The sequence below is a fragment of the Phalangium opilio genome, unplaced genomic scaffold (genome assembly GCF_054372755.1).
Source record: "Phalangium opilio isolate 3A_F unplaced genomic scaffold, DU_Popi_V2 ptg000060l_1, whole genome shotgun sequence".
NCBI lineage: Eukaryota > Metazoa > Arthropoda > Arachnida > Opiliones > Phalangiidae > Phalangium > Phalangium opilio.
The window spans coordinates 3,912,957-3,927,285 of NW_028324177.1; the positions used below are offsets into that span (position 1 = coordinate 3,912,957).

A 14,329-nucleotide genomic window follows, 5' to 3' on the forward strand; every position below is an offset into this window, starting at 1 on the left:
TCGGGAAACCTTTCCAATATGCTGGGCAAAGCGTCGTTTTCCAAGAGTTGGACATATCGTTGGGCATTGTTTCGTCCTTCGATATGAACCAAACATCCGGAATTCACCGCCGATAGCCAACCCCAAACGTTTACGGAAAATCGACCACTGCGTTGAACCTCGGTGATGTAGGGCTCTCTGTAGCGCATGCCAACAGGTCTTCTAACCCATATCTTTAAAACGTCAAACATACTTGATTAATGGTGAGCGAGTGTAAAGTAATAAATACTCTAACGATAGGCTTTGTTACTCTATGTCTATCTCCTCATTCAACACACTTCCGAACTAATTAAAATTACCTGGCCATTATGTCCAACGACGAAACTCTTCTCATCCGTAAAGACCACGGTTTCCCACTGCTCCAGTGTCCAATTTAAATGCTCTTGAGCAAATTCGAACCTCGCTTGTCGGTTTGCCGCAGTCAACTTATCTTTTTGGCAAGCGACCCTTCCGTGCAGCCCTTGGCTTGCCAAGGCTCTTCCCACAGTTCTTACACTGGCTTGCAGCTCCAGTTTAGCTCTAACGAGCCTCGCGGTTAAAAAAGGTTGTGCCCTACTCGTCCGACCTATCAGACGGAGGTCTCTGTCCGTTAGGGCCCTTGGTCGTCCGGCTCTCTCCCTATCAGCTCCACCGTTAAATTCATTATTTCTTTGACGATCAATCCATGTAGCCACTGTGGTCGGTGAAACATTTAATTGCCGCGCTATTGCTCTATTGCAAAGACCTTGCTCATGAAGCCGAACTATTTCCAGCCGAATAAAAATTCTGTCAGCCATGTTACTAATTAAACTAATATGACGATACCTTCGTAAAAACATTAGGTTAAGGTTTCTTTTATACTGTAAATTTCAATAGAAAAAATGTTTTTTTTAATTGCAAATAGGACAACAAGGTGTTCTAACTGATAGGGACGTTTTTTACCTGAGAATTACAGCTTCAAATTGGTGTAAGGACACAAAGAACTTTGGCGAGTCATTGCTTTTATATAATTAAGTGTTATTTTTATTCTTAAAAGGTTTTTCAAGTGCTACTATTATTCTTTTTTATTGGGCACGTTTCCGCATATATTTAAATATTTAATAATATCGGGAGAAATGGGTTGGGGAGAACAGGGAATAGGGGAAACTGTTTTGGGTGAATTGCGGAAGAATCAAATTAAATATATGCGGAAACGCGCCCAATAAAAAAGAATAATAGTAGCACTTGAAAAAGGCCAAAATAATTTTATTATGAAAATTTGATGTTTTCAGTGATAAATTAATCTCATTGGTGATAACTGATTAACTGGTACCTGAAAGCATTAGTCACTAACTAGCAATATTAGGTCCCTTATGCTTACGCTCCTCTATATTTATGTTTGTGCTTAGTGGAGATTTTTAAAATGCAACAGTTTCTTAACAATCTTAATTAAAATGAAGACTGAAGGAACAGATATTAATAAAAAATGTCTTCGTGGACAAAGACTTGAAAAAGTAAATGATAAGAAAACAAAATGGAATAACCGAAGTAACAGATATTAAACTTTGTGCAAACTACGCACAAGGGTTCGTTCCCTGGTTTCTCGACTGGTGCCGTCAGGCAACGGTTACCGCTACGAAGATACGTTTTTTACTGGTAAAATAAATGATAGATTCAATCACACTATCACTAAACCCTGTCACCAAATCAACCAATATTTTTAATTCAGGTCCTTCCAATCATTTGTACTAGGTAACAATTGAATTATTAATTATTTTGCGCTCATTCTAATGTTACCTAAGAAAACAATAAAGAATGGCCAGATTACCAACGATAAACGCTACAGAGAATATATCTGGTGCATGCGGTCAACGGTAACCACTGCGCAGATCATTTTGTTTGTTTAAATAAGTGGTAAAATAAATGATAGATTAAATCACACGATCACTAAACCCTGCTGACAAACCAGTTTTTTATCCCGGCTCTTGCAATCATTTTTATTAGGTAACAGTTACGTTTTTAATTACTATTTATAACCACTATAATTTAGAATAAAGGTTTTTGTTTAAATTAGATACATTTTTGATGTGTAAAGTAGATTAATTCAAACTACGCAGAAGGGTTCATTCCCTGGTTTCTAGACAAGGGTTACCGCTACGAAGATACGTTTTTTGCTGGCAAAATAAATGATAGATTCAATCACACTATCACTAATTCCTGTCATCAAATCAATATTTTTAATTCAGCCTCTTCCAAGCGCGAAATTACAAATTAAAGGGATGTACAGTGTGTTAATTAATATAAATTTTGGATAAATATGTAACACACTATCATTAGTAATTTCTGAAGAGAGGAAAAACGGTTGAAATTAATTTTTTTTAAATTTAAAAAGCAAATTTGGCTCGGAAAAAACCCAGCGCCAGAAGCCTGTCTTATAAAATTTTCACAAGATGATTCGTTCAAGAATGTCTAGAATTAAGTCGCATAGAAGTAATAAATATTTCACCTAAGTCAGCTGACTTGGCCAGGCAGGGCATAGCCCACTCGATCCATGCTCACGGACGCTACTCTGCATCTTGCGAAGTGTTACGCGTGATCTAGTGGGCTATGGGCAGGGTAAACAAATACGGGGCTGCCAGGCTGTCTCTTACACAATAATGATACAGGGCAAATGACCAGTTTAAAAATAAAACCACGGAACCACTAAGAAAATGCAAGGGTAACCAGAGTCCAGACATTAACTCAAAAAGTGTAATTGTCCAATTCCTAAGTTTAGTAGACGACGTGGTCAAATATTATTATATAGCACGAGCAGCTTGCGTCCATGAGCGCGGATCGAGTGGGCTATGCTTGCAGGAAGAATCTTTGTCTCAGTTACACCAAAGAGAATATAGGGGAGGAGTTGAAGATCCCCCGCTCCACAAGGCTAAATAGGGACTTGGCAATTCGGGCTTAACTCCGCCCCCAGCGCCATTATGGTATGTTTTTTTAACAGAATGAAAGCTATATAAGCCCCTCCTCCTGGTATGTGTTTAAGCACTAGTGGAAGGTAGCCTGACGTTGCATGACGTAGTACTGCCAAGTCCCTATTACATTGTTGCCCCTAAATTATACTAGTGGTACGAGGGAGTTTCCGGCTCAGTCGCGCCACCTACGATACCGTTAAATGTCTCAAACGGAAATGCCTCGGTACTGCGAATTGAAGATGCGCGGTAGAAAAGAGCAACAAGATTTTCCCCTCTTTCCACTCCTCCCCTATATTCTCTTTGGTTACACCTTGTATTGGAAACCCCCATACCTATAGCGTTGCCTGTGTACCCCCACCTACGGCACCCTAGTCCTCCCAGCATCCTCAGCGGTTAGGTAGGGTCGTACACTCGTACTGGATGAAATTGTAAAGGGCGCCCCCTCTATCTTAAAATTAGAAGGTAGCTCTCATACAAATAAAATGGCGCTACGCGGCAGCGCTTAGCAATCGCCTACCGAAGGGTAGGGGCGTGCGCGAGGTACATTGGGAGAGATGCGGTGCCGTAGGTCGCCCATCATCATTTGCAATCCATCTCAATTCCCTTATCCCTGGTTACACTGCTACAACGAAAACCAAATACCAGCAACATAAGTCCAAGCCAGTCATCTGAAAGACTCAAAACGATGACTCTGATTCTTCTCAATTTGAAATTTCAGTAGAAATGTTTCTAGATAATCCTCAGAGTTATTTTAAATATTTTAATGCTCAAAGCCAGGGGATAAGGAAAGGCCAAAATAATTTTAGTATGGAAATTTGATGTTTTCAGTGATAAATTAATCTCATTGGTGATAACTGATTAACTGGTACCTGAAAGCATTAGTAACTAACTAGCAATATTAGGTCCCTTATGCTTACGCTCCCCTATATTTATGTTTGTGCTTAGTGCAGATTTTAAAAATGCCACAGTTTCTTAACAATCTTAATTAAAATGAAGACTGAAGGAACAGATATTAATAAAAAATGTCTTCGTGGACAAAGACTTGAAAAAGTAAATGATAAGAAAACAAAATGGAATGACCGAAGTAACAGATCATAGCCGACTTGTATTAATAAAGGCCTATAGGTGATCCTCGGTTTTTTTCTGATATTGGCAATGGCCGTCGTGATCTGCCGCCGCTAGATGTCGCCCTTAGGTGGAAAATTTTGTGGCGGGAACTTCAAAACGAATGAAAATGCCAATAGGACAAAGCTTACTTTTTGTCTTGAGGTTGGGTTTTTTTTTGAAATAAAGTAAGGCAGTTTGTTTTAGAAGTAATACTTTTACTTGATAACAATATATTTGTCTTTATCTCATTTAAAGTGCGTTTAGTAAAGTATGTTTCCTACTTTTCTATCACAGTACAATGTAATACTTTCAAAATAAGTGTTTTGATTAGTACCTAACATATGAAATTTTTTGAATCACATTACAACTTTGCATATTTTCGGGGGATCATTAGGGTTTGACAAGCTTATCTAACATAATATCACATAAATGAATATATACAGTAGGATTGAAAAAGTTTAGTAACTTATTGCGTTATTGCATACTTTAAAATACCTAAAGTATTTTGGCGAGGTAGAAACATTAAGGGTTCTTTAACAAAGTCAGATACGAATCCTACGATGATTTATAATTTGAAATTTAATATAGTTTTGATTTGTAATTATAATTTTTTATTTGAGGTTCATGTAATTTGGCCAACCCTGTGAATATGTCTATATTTACCAAAACATTACTGGGGTATTTTAGGGCAAGGATGATGGGGGTGGATACGAAATCTGAGGGAAATACGCACCTTAACTGCGGAAAAAATTGGGTCTGGTGGGACGCTGAAAATGGGGGAGGAATAGGTACGCTGAAAATGGGGGAAGAATGGGTACGGTGAAAATAGGGGAGGAATAGGTAAGCTGAAAATGGAGGAGGAATAGGTACGCTGAAAATGGGGGAGGAATAGGTACGCTGAAAATGGGGGAGGAATAGGTACGCTGAAAATGGGGGAGGAATAGGTACGCTGAAAATGGGGGAGGAATAGGTACGCTGAAAATGGGGGAGGAATAGGTACGCTGAAAATGGGGGAGGAATAGGTACTCTGAAAATGGGGGAGGAATAGGTACGCTGAAAATGGGGGAGGAATAGGTACGCTGAAAATGGGGGAGGAATAGGTACGCTGAAAATGGGGGAGGAATAGGTACGCTGAAAATGGGGGAGGAATAGGTACGCTGAAAATGGGGGAGGAATAGGTACGCTGAAAATGGGGAAGGAATAGGTATATATTAATTTATGTGATATTATGTTAGATAATCTTGTCAAACCCCTAATGATCAACTATGCCAAAGATATAAGTGACGTTGAAGAAACAGTCAAAACGTACAAATAAAAACCCTTACCCCGAAAATATGAAAATTCGTAATGTGATTTAAAAAATTTCATATGTTAGGTACTTATCAAAACACTAATTTTGAAAATATTACATTGTACTGTGATAGGAAAGTAGAAAACATACTTTACTAAACGCACTTTAAATGAGATAAAGACAAATATATTGTTATCAAGTAAATGTATTACTTCTAAAAAAACTGCCTTACTTTATTCCAAAAAAAAAACCCAACCTCAAGACAAAAAGTAAGCTTTCTCCTATTGGCATTTTCATTCGTTTTGAAGTTCCCGCCACAAAATTTTCCCCCTAAGAACGACATCTAGCGGTCGCTAAAAAATCGGTATGACGCCCCATGGTTATCTTCCTACCTATAGGCCTTTATTAATACAAGTCGGCTATGAACAGATATTAAACTTTTTCTTTAAAGACATGATTATAAAACATCAATTATTTAAAAAAAATACTTATCTTCGTTTTTTTCACCAAAATTACATTTGCCCAAAAATTTTGTATCATTAAATTTTCCATTCTTTTCAAAATGGTTCGTGTCAAAGATTTACTATTTAACAGAAACATGCGACATCGTTTATATTTACAGCTAGATTTCCAGTGTAGACCATGATAGAAACAGTTCCTCGTTAGTGATATTTAAAAGGATTGCAGCTTTTAATTTGAACTACAATACGTTTTAATTCTGGAAACTAAGCCCAATAGTGAAATAAATACGCAGCCCACCATTTGTCGGTGTCCATTTACGTGTTTCGTGTTATACGTTTGCTCTACAATGTGTTCCTCATAGCGAGTTGAAGTCATACCAAACTAATTCAATCACAACTTTTAAAAAAGTTCTCACGCACTCAATAATATACCAAAGGTTTTTTGTAAATAATGTCTTTTATCCAGATTTTAATGATTCATTTATAAAACATTTTAAATCATCGACCCCAAAAAATGGGACCCAAATTGAATCGTGGTCGTATAAATGCAGGCGCAAAACCAAAGCACCCTAAAGCGACGTTTAAAATGTCAATCATGATGAAAGATAAAATTTCTTCCTTCGGTTGAATTTAGTCGTTTTAAACAACGTTTCGCCTTATAGTTCGAAAAGAGAAACCTTTAAAAATAACCCATATCCATACTCGGATATTTATTCTAATCCTTTTCATTCGAAAACTGTTAATACCACAAAGAATATATAGAATGAATAATCTGTCTTTCGAAAACAATGCAAATGTAATTTTGGTGAAAAAAACGAAGATAAGTATTTTTTTTAAAATAATTGATGTTTTATAATCATGTCTTTAAAGAAAAAGTTTAATATCTGTTACTTCGGTCATTCCATTTTGTTTTCTTATCATTTACTTTTTCAAGTCTTTGTCCACGAAGACATTTTTTATTAATCCAAGAAGTTGAGTTTATTTGATTTGTTCTTTTAGAATGGGAAAAATAAGGATTTTTTTCTTCACGAGTAACATATTAAATACTTTTTTTAGTTATTTATGGAGTTCTCCCGAATAGCGAGAGTGGAAATAGAGAAAACTTTAAGACTGTCATTGAAGCAGCTTTGTCTAAAGATTTGGCGCAATGCACCAGCTAATGTGAAAGACCTTAAAAACGCCTTAATTTCACAAATAAATGAAGAAATGGATGAAGTAGAAAAAAACGTAAAGAGTTAGCAGCATCCTTCGTGTTACTTCCTAGTTTGGTGAAGGAGCATCACGGCCACATTTTTTCAACAAAAACAGCTCAGAAACCAAAATACCCAAGGAACCGGTAATTTTAGGGGGGTTATAAATGGCAAAAAGTTTTACATTGATTCAGAAATGTTTCTCAAAACAGATGATTTTATAATCGCTGTATGTATTTGGTTTTGCTCCTTCTTTGTTTTTAACACCGCGTAGCCCGATATTACTGCAAAAACCTTAACTTTAGATGAATCTCTGTTATTAGGGCTTAGCCACACTGTCCATTGCATAGTTGTAACTAATGCAATTTCTTCTTTAAATGGCACTAAATCGGAGCCCAATAAATTGAGAAAAAATTGTGAAGAAAAGTAACTCCTTTTCTTATAAAGGAATAAATTTTGCATTTCTTAAATAGTATTTGAAACGTCTAGTAACTATTGAAAATATTAATTATTACAGTTCGTTGCTTTGTTTGCATGCAGGAATATTGTATGAGGAAAACCCGAAGTGTTTGTAACGTGGGTTTGTTAAGCGACATCTAGGCGTAGTTGGTTCACTTATAAAAGAGAATTATCACACAGAAAAGAGTGCAATTACTGGTCCTAAAAAAGGGTGTAATTATTGAACGTAAAAGAGTGCAATTACTGAAGTCAAAAGTGTGTAATAAGTGATTCAAAAAGGGTGTAATCAATGAAGCGAAAGGGTGTAATGAGTGAAGCGAAAGGGTGTAAAGAGTTAACCGAAAGGGTGTAGAGAGTGAAGTGAAAGGGTGCAAAGAGTGAAGCGATAGGGAGCAATGAGTGAAGCGAAAGGGTGTAAAGAGTGAAGCGAAAGGGTGCAAAGAGTGAAGCGATAGGGAGCAATGAGTGAAGCGAAAGGGTGTAAAGAGTGAAGCGAAAGGGTGTAAAGAGTGAACCGAAAGGGTGTAAAGAGTGAAGCGAAAGGGTGTAAAGAGTGAAGCGAAAGGGTGTAAAGAGTGAAGCGAAAGGGTGTAAAGAGTGAAGCGAAAGGGTGTAAAGAGTGAACCGAAAGGGTGTAAATAGTGAACCGAAGGGGTGTAAATAGTGAACCAAAAAAGTGGTAATAATGAACCGTAAAAGGTGTTAAAAATGAACCCAAAAGGTGAGGTATTTGTGTCGAACAAAAGTGTAGTTTTTGTTCACGTAAGAACTTACTAAGCGTGTGTTTTAAGCGTAAATATGAACTTGTTTAAATTCCACTTGGTAAAGTAACGTGTATTTGTTAATTCTAGGTGACGCTACACTTTAAAAATTATGGTACCTAAATAGCGTTGTAGTTTTGTAAAATTTATTATGCACTTATTTGTACACCATGACCGGGTGTTGAAATGGTATGAAAATAGTGCGATATATTATTAACACCATTAGCTAAAATAAACGGTGTAAAAAAGGATTCAATAAACATCATTCGATAAAAGGTGCTCAATGCATTAAAATAGCACCGTCAATTATATCATAAAATAATGTGAAAATGGAGTTAATTTTTTAAAAACCATTTGTTTATATAAAAGATGTATAAAAGGCTCCATTCGTTAAAAGGTACGCAAATGATACCTAAATTAAAAAAATAACACCTTTGAGCACCACAATAAAAGGTTTTAAACTTATTTGAAAGTGAAGCTGAATTTTAAATACCACGAAATAAAAGATGTTAAGAAGAAACACTATTTATTAAAGAAATTTAAATAGTGCATCAAACAGAAATGGAGTGAAATAGGACTTGAAATAGGGCAAATAGGGGTTTGAATTGGTGTATATAAAGGCTCGAAATGTGGACTTGAAGTGTGGTAAATAGGGGTTTGAATTGGTGTATATAAAGGCTCAAAATTTGGGTAAATGTGGACTAGAAGTGGGGTAAACATTGATTTGAAATGGATAAATGGGGGCTTGAAATATGGTAATTAGGGCTTTGAAATGGTGAAAACAGGAACTTTCAAAGGAGTAAATAGAGGTTTGAAACGGTGGTAAATAGGGGCTTGAAATGAGGTAAATAATGACTAGAAATGGGATAAATAGGACCTTAAAATGGTGTAAATATGTTTTTTTTTACAAATCAAAATTCTTGGTAATTATAGAAATATCAAATATTTAACACCTATTCCCTCAATTTGGTTGAGTAATTTGACATACTTGGTGCAAAATTTCCTACATTTAACGCGATTAAACTTAGAAGTGATATTAGAAGTTTGGCAGATTGTCTTAAAAAGCACTATAAATGTTGCATAAAAGCTTAATTTTGCAATAATATTTGTAAATAGCGTGAATTGAATATCAGGGCTGGCAAAAATCCGGAATTTTTCTGGAAAAGATCACTGGTATGGTTTTTTTCTGGTTTAAACAGGATTTTATTGGGTTTTTTTTATAAAAGAAGAAAATTATTCTCTTGTGCATAGATTTGGCACAATTCTTTAACTTTTATTGCGACAGTTCTCTTCTACTAGGCCGTCTGATTGAGAATAATTTTGAATGCATATATCTTAAAATATAATCGAATGTACTACATAATCCCCTGGCAAATGCAACAAAATCCCCCGGAAAATGTCCCCTTCAGAGTAAAAAAGACATATTCCTCTGGAATATGCGACAAAATCCAGACCCCAATGCACGGAATAAAATCGATATGAAGGTTTATAAGGAAAGAAAACATCAAAACATGTTTTATAATAGAATAATAAGCACTCCCCTTTTTCATCAATAAAACCAAATTATTACAGATGCTACAATTTGCTAGGATTTTACTAATCCAATCAAATTAAGTTTCTGACTAAACTACACCACGGAGAGTTCCAAAATTATAGTGAACAAGTTGGGAAACCAAAATAATCCTCTCCGAGTCGAGAGGAGGGCTAACAATTTCAGTAAAAAAATTACTTTTTAAACAGAGGTCAATCAGCCAATGAGAAAAACCGGAAATAAATATTACATATTTGGTGACATATTGCCAAGTGCATTTGTAAACCTTAAAGTGTCAAATCTTTTACTACATAACCACAATAATTCCTTTAAAGGACATCTATCACTTAATTATGTATTTAACATTCGGCTCACTCTAAACCGTTAAGACCTCCAAAAAGGACACGAAAGAAGGCCAATTTAGTATCTTAATTCATAGAACAAATCGTAACAACACTTATTTAATTAAAGATAAAGTATTAACAACCATGTTGTTTAGTGGAGTCTAAATTTACGTTAACACTATATAACGTGGAATTTGGGGTGGCGTAGCGGTTAGCGCTTTCGCCTGGCAGCAGGAGGATCCCGGGTTCGATCCCGGATTGTGACACCGGGTGAAAATCTTGGAACAAATCCTTCTGCGTAGAGTTTGCAAGTTCTCTCCCCAATTGTTAAAAGGAATTTTCCTCCGCGGTCTAACCCGGTTTCTCCTTTCCATCAAAACTTGCAGAGGTTAACGGTAATAGTTAGTATAGGGCGCTGTGAGTTAGCTGTGGCATAGGGGCTAGCCACCACCCTCCTATGCATTGTAAAAGGATCCACCTGTAAATAAGCCACACGCGTAGTGTGGAAATCCCTTCATAGACAAAAGCTTAGATTATTATTATATAAATGTAGTAAAGCTGAATTAAAAAGTAATTAATTTGAAATATTAATATCAAAAGATGTTCCTGGAATATTGAGATGAGACAGAGCTTTATAGCTACACAACTACTAAAAGAATCGTAATGCCGAAAATTATTTAAAATATTTTCATTTAGAATTCTGCATCATCTACATCCAAACTTTTCGGTGGATCTTGCAACTTTTCAATTGCTTGGAGGAACGCGTCATCCACAGCGCTTATCTTTCTCTTCCTAGGAATTTTCATGCTTTCAGACTTGTTAGTGTTTTTACTTTGCTGGTTTTGTGTCTCAATTATATCTGCAAAGCTAGCGGACGCACCCTCGTCCAAATCTTGGTAGATATCGTCTTAAAGAATATATAGATTAATTAATAGTCCAGACATAATAGTTAAAAGTCATATAAACAACCCATTACCAGTATATTTGAGTATATTATCCTCCTCAATAACAGTTGTGTCAAGTTTGTCTGATGAGGATTTTCCGTAGAATGCTGCTCTATCTTTTGATTTCGTGGATAAGTTTGTAGCTGTTCTATAAATTGTTTTAAGAACTTTAAACTATTTTATTTTATATTCCAAAACCGTTTTCACTAAAAGGTTTTTTCTCGGGGTTGGCAGATTTTTGGTGATGTAAAAAACTACTGAGAAAATTTGGCATTTCGGTTTGAATCAGTACTTGACTAAAATAATTTAAAGTGCCTCAGATAGGAGGAATTTTCTCTAGCCTTTTAGTGAAAACTATCTATCAAAATGTGTTTACTAACGGCCTGTGTTTAATAAAGGGTTTGAGAAACATCATTTTCTTCTCAAAATTATCATATATTTCAGTAGGATCTGCACCACTACCACTTGGCTTTTTCTTGAAAGCCCGAACTGCTTTATCTTGAAGTTGAAGCCAACGTTTCTCACAATCTGAAGCTGCAATTCAAATCAGACTATATTAGTCCTTTAAGAAATCGAAAGTTTAGGGTCTTTAGGTTGGTTTTGAGTCTAACTTACGAGATGTTCCATTTGCAATTGATTTTGCTACCTTAATCCAATATCTTTGTTTCAATGGTTTATTTTTGTACTTAGGATGGTTTGAGTCATACAAAATAGGATTTTTTTTCACTTCTTCAAGAAGAGCTTCCTCAAAAAGTTCATTTTGATCCTCTATTGATCCACTTAGGCCTTGGCTACTCACACTTTCTTGACTCTCGACAGTATTTTGGGCATTATTTTCCGGTTTTTCCAATAATTTTACTACCGATTTCACTGGTTTTTTTGTCTTTGCCATTTTTACCAACAAATTTTTGAATTCTTAAATGTTTCTAACCGATAAAAAATTTGACAAAAAAATCGCCGTTCTGGTTAGTGGCGAAAGCTTTTCAAATATTTGGAATAACAGTAACGTTGAGAGCGCCCTCCTCTTTCGGAGAGAAAACGTTAAATTCCTACGTAGTTAGTGGGCGCTCTCTTTCGACGAGTTTACGAAACTGGAACGGTTACGATACGATTACGTAAGGTCTAGTGGACCACTAGCTTTAGGGATCTTATCTTCGTACTCGCTTTACATTAACTTTGATATGCGTATAGTGTTTCAATTCAGATGCAAATGCAATCTTCATTACTCGTTCTATATAAACTCTCACTTGTGTCACTTCAAAGAAAGAAGTTTATCTTAAATAATTAAATAAATATAACTGATATTAATTATTTTATTCGTCAGTATTTTACATTAACTATAGATAAATCGATTTAAGAAACTTTATTCCTAAAATAATTTTAAACATAGCTATTGTTAACGTTTCACTTCGAGCGAACACCTATTTCAGAACTTTTATAAATTTAGGGTATATATGGCGATTGATTCACGTTAAGGAATAAAAAAATGCGTAATTCCGTGAACCTTTGGTGGAAGCCCATTATGTTAAAGTAATAGTAATCCTGTATTTAGAGGATCTCGAACTTTTAAGCCCAGTAGAGCTTATTTTTGGAATCATTCAAGATATCCCTATTTTTGAAAAGAAAAATACTCGAGCCGAACGTAAAACTAACGCAGAAATGATGGGTTATCTTAAATATCACCGCAAATTGTTAAAAAGCAGTTCCCAGAGGTCGAATCAGACAATGACCTCAATCCTTACGCGATTATCGCGGCTATTGTAGCGATATCAGAAACTTTCGAGGATATAAGCAGAATATTAAAACTGCTTACGCACTCAAAGTCTTCCTGTTATCTAAATAACCTATTGGAATGTTTCTATTACTTGGCGTGCATTTATTATTGAAACACAAAGTCGGGAAAGGGTAAGATTACAATTTTTACGTCTGGGGTAAATTCAACCAGAAATGAAATTCTCCATCGATTTTAGCATTCATTATAGGCTGTATTATGCCTGATTCGTGGTTTGAAACCCAGAAAGATATGCAAATTGCTAGACGGAGTAATGTTGGACAGCAATGCATTGATAAATTAATAAAAACTGTCATTGTGTATTTTAACTTGTTGTCTTAGGACTAGGGGTATTGAAGTGAAAGAACAGGGGTGTAAAACTGCCTTCCATCTTGCTTTTTGGCGCCTGCGCTTTAGTCTCTTTGTATCTTGAGAGTGCGCGGAGACTGATGGCTTGTACGTGCCGATCCCGAGGGTTGGTAACTTTGGCGAGCCCCTTTTTTACGTTCAAAAGGTCTATTATCCCCCATCCAATCAAATCAATGTATATGTAAAAAGGCTAAGTGGGTGTAGTTATACACGGGGCAAAGCTATAAGTCTTGAAAGATAACATGGTAATCTGTTCACATTTATGCCATTGTCTGACGCATCGATATCCTTAGTTACAGAGTCTGAAAATTACCACATAAATATATTAAGAATTTCAATGCATTAAAGATGGGAGAACGCGTCTAATCAGTCAACAGATCCGTATCATAAACCACGAGCTAGCTCTAAATCAAATCGTTAAAATTGTTGCTTATGCCGGAATCGGTAAAACATCGACTTTAGTTCAATACAAAAAAAACGTCCGAATTAATTTATTTTAATGATGATTTATAGATAGTAGGGTTAATAAATGCTGCAGTTTTTGCATTGGGAATTGTAGATGCATACAAATCCCGCGTAAAATAATCCAGACAAACATTGAATTCCTTCTCAATTAACAAAATTAATGGATAATTATTAATTAATTTTCTTGTGATTATTTAATATTATTATTGTTTTTAATCATTTATAATAATAAATAACAATAAATAACAAATATTGCTACAAAAAATTAATGTTTTTAAATTAAAATTAAAATTGTAATTTATACAATGAATAAAGGTGTTTTTTAATTTTTAATTTATTATTTTAAAGTTTAATTTTATTTTTTCCAGGAATTATTTATTACTTTTGGAATGGTTTCAAATATGTATTGAACAATTTAATTTAACCCTCTTCCCTTCCATCTTCTTAAGGCTTTAGTGGTTGCATTCCCTTTAAAGCATTCCTAGCGAGCCTTTTCTTGTACAAACCAATGAAGTTTACTTTGTTCGAAAATTTTGTTCACTTTTGCTGGAAAATTTTGAAATTGAAGTTAGGCCTAGCAATTTTGTCATTATTCCACTTACGGGAAAAAACCCTGAAAAACGCACCAAAATATATGGGGAAATTCATGGGTCTAGTTTCATATCAGAGCTTG

At 35.3% G+C, this 14,329-nt stretch overlaps 1 long non-coding RNA gene across 1 annotated transcript; it reads left to right on the forward strand.

Annotated features, from left to right (window-relative positions):
• The first annotated feature begins 1,910 nt into the window (after nucleotides 1-1,910).
• Nucleotides 1,911-2,451, forward strand: LOC149666693 (uncharacterized). The gene is made up of 2 exons (XR_016368282.1): nucleotides 1,911-2,001; nucleotides 2,072-2,451. It is a non-coding gene; the product is annotated as an uncharacterized LOC149666693 (long non-coding RNA).
• The last annotated feature ends 11,878 nt before the right edge of the window (nucleotides 2,452-14,329 follow it).